This window comes from Triticum urartu, chromosome 3 (assembly GCF_003073215.2).
Source record: "Triticum urartu cultivar G1812 chromosome 3, Tu2.1, whole genome shotgun sequence".
Taxonomy (NCBI): Eukaryota; Viridiplantae; Streptophyta; class Magnoliopsida; order Poales; family Poaceae; genus Triticum; species Triticum urartu.
The window spans coordinates 40634886-40638358 of NC_053024.1; positions in this window are offsets into that span (position 1 = coordinate 40634886).

The following is a 3473-nucleotide window of genomic DNA, read 5'->3' on the forward strand; positions in this document are numbered from 1 at the left end:
CTTCATGATTATCTTCACTATGTTGATTATATATATATATATATACTAGTGTTCTGTCCTCTATAGCATTCACTTATAGCTATGTCTTCTTGTTGAATCTTTTGAACTAAGTGAATGTGATCGGACCCTAACCTCTCTATGCTGTCTATCTCAAACTCTATCTCTCCAAATCATATGCATTCTATTGAAACTGTCAAATGTCTTCTCTGCGTCCTTATCAGCAGAAGATACAAAGACAAACCTTAAGTCCACTTTCAATGCTCATTCCTCCACATGAAACCCGGAGAAGTAGGAACGACCACCCGACAATCCAGGCGTGCGTGGGACGTGGAACAAACCCCAAAATTCTGCATGATGGCCACGTGTTCCTCAGATGCGAATCGCCAGGGTCACCTGTGTAATAACGCAGTGCCGCCCCTGTACCTATAAATACACACTTCACGGCGGTCATTATCTCTTCTTCCACTCTCGCACGAACCCTAGCACCACCGCTAGCCCTCGACGACGCCGGCGACGAAGCGCTTCGCTGCTGCAACCTCTCCGACGCCGTCTTCACGCTGACCGCAGACATCGTCCTCTCCGCCGTCACCGTAGGTGTCCTCCGTCGCCAAGTTAGGGCACGGAAGATCGAACTGCTCGGCCTCATCTTCCACTCCGTCTATCAGTTCTTAGTGTGGTAAATAAAACTTCCTTTTTACGGCACCGTTGATCCTATGGCTTTGTCACTTTCTACCACAAGCAGTTTCTATTCACACAAGTTAGATCTCTCTCATACTGCATCTCATAACATGCCTAGTATATTCACTTATGCTTCACAAAGTAGTTAGATTCCTCACTTGTACTGATCTCTGGATTCGTACAAATCTGGAACCAACTCCTTATCTATGAGTGAATGTCTTCGCACGATGAGGTCAATGTCTTCTAAACTGATTTATATTCAAAATCTTCTGAGAATGCATATGACCTCTTCCCCTTCCCTCGCACCTTAATGCTGTCACAGATACATGTCCGTGGGAGAATCCCTTGGTTCTCATAGTCTGCATTCATTTGCAGAATTCTTACAGCATCATATAAATTCTCCCGAAGCAAGTTCCTGTTTGTCCAGCAAGCGAAAATCTTTGAAGCCTTTGAACGTGTTGAAGCCTTTCAATTTAAAGTTCATGGCTTCAGAGAAATCAGCAAGGAAGGGTGGCAGAAAGCGTCATGGAGAAACATCTAGAGATCTTCCAGATGACCTCTCAGAACTGTACAAGACAGATCCTGAAGAGGATTACAATCAGCGCAAGACCCGAATCCAATGGATTCGAAGATATTGGGCAGAACAATGGTTCAAATACTGATTTGTAACCCAGGAATATGCTGAGAAAAATGCCATCAAGAGACCGTGGGGAGACATCCTATACAAGAATCTTCAACCCAGGTCCAGAGATGAAGCCATTGAACAAGGCTTCTATCCCTGCATGGTCCGTGGGCCACAGCCTGTTGATGCACACCCGTCGTCGCTACTATGGTGTCGTGACGACATTCTGTTCAAGCACAACTTCCAGTTTGCCCAGAACTCAGCGAAGCAAAACAAGAAGACATTGGGACTAGACTTCAACCCTGGTCCCTCAGCTCTAAGGGCTGATGGCACACGAGATGCAGAACCCAATGTCGTTGGTCCTTTCTACAACCTTGAAGGCCTCATCACCCATATCTTGGTTCAAGGGACTGCAGTGAATGAGCCTGCAGCTGACGCTGAATCAGATGAAGCGCCTGCAGCGCCGAAGCCAAAGAAGTTGAAGAAGCCTAAAGCTTCAAAGCCTGCCCCTTCACCAAAAATCTCACGGGCGAAGCCACTGGCAACTGCACCTCCTGAAGCCAGTGTGCAGTCCGAAGATTTATCACGCATCTCCAAGCCCCAGAAGGTCAAGATGCCTCTGCCACACACCGGCCAAGAGCTAACAGTTGCTGCCATTCTGCGCAATGATGCCATTGATCTGTCAAGTGATGAAGATCTTGCAGATGACGCTCTTGAGCAACTCATCAAGAGCAAAGAAGAAGCAGAAATCTTCAATGATCTGCCTCTCTTTGATGTAACAATCATCCACAACTTCATTGATGAATGGTTTGACACGCCAAACATCAGCTTCGACGATCTCCAACTACCCATTGGCCTCAGTGTCGCCTTCCATGGCGCCATTGCTTCAGAGTTAGCTATCGCCCATCGTATTGTTGAACTGAAGCAGAAGATTGACTTTGAGAAATCTCAGTTCAAGAAGCATATGGCCAAGCTCGGCGTGCAAGACGTGAAGAATTTCAAGATTATGTTGCACGAGCTCAAGGAAGCCTTTCTAAAGAAACGTGCAAAAACTCAGGGTTCTCGTGAGCGCATGAAGGTCCTGGCTGATAAGTATGTGCAAGCCTACAATGAGGCTGAGAAGCGCAAGGCCCTTGGGCGTCCTGGCATCGACCCCAGGATGGCTGCCAAGAAGCAGAAGAAGCCCGCTATGGCTGAACCTGAAGCACCAAGGCAGGAGGCAGATCCCCTTGTCTTCCCAACTAGCATGACTGGCCCGAAGCCAAAGGTCAGGTCAACCGATTCAGAACTGAAGAAGACCAGGACTGCTGAGGCTGAAGCAAGGAAGAGAAAACATCCTGAAGCCTCTGCTACTGCCCCTGCCAAGAAGAAAAGAATGACCAAGAAGGAACGGGCTGCTCCCACAGAGCCCTTGATTGTTGAACCCATTTCCATGGTTCACCCCGACGCCGATCCACAAGAACGTCAACTGACTGTCCATGAGCCTGCTTTCACAGAGGCTCATGAAGCTGAAGACTTTCCAGCAGCTGATCCCATCGCTGCTGAAGACATTGGTCATCATGACCATGTTGAAGATGATGCAGCCCTTCCTCAGCTAGAACACCAACAGGTATCATCGCCTGTGCTAACACACAACGAACTCATCAGCATTGGTCGTCTACTAACGCCAATTGCACAGGATGCTTCATGGACGGATCGCCCACAAGAGAATGAAGACCATGAGGCCCAGCCAACAGCAACTCCACAGGCGTCACCCGCATTGCGCAGGCTTCGCAGAGGTCCAAGGCCTCAAGTCTCTGCTGAAGACAATCCAGCTGCATCAGCCGCGGAAGAAGAAGTCCCACAAGTTGCCACTCCCCTGTCCCACCAAGAAGCAGTTCTCGAGGAGAACGTGATCGTGACCGATCCTCCTGCTCATCAAGTGGAGGTTGAACATCTTGAGGCTGCCACCACCAACACCACTGAAGCCACTGACGCTGTCATGGCTGAAGCTAATGTGGAGCCCTCACCAACAAAAGCACCAGAAGTCAGCGAAGCCACTGATCCCGTCAATTCTGTTCCTGAGTCTGCTGTCGGTCCCCAGTTCGACTATCATGTTGAGCACAGGCCTCAGGTACAGAAGCCAATCCCAAGATTGCCAAGGTTCCCAGGTCCTGCATCAGCACCTGGCTCC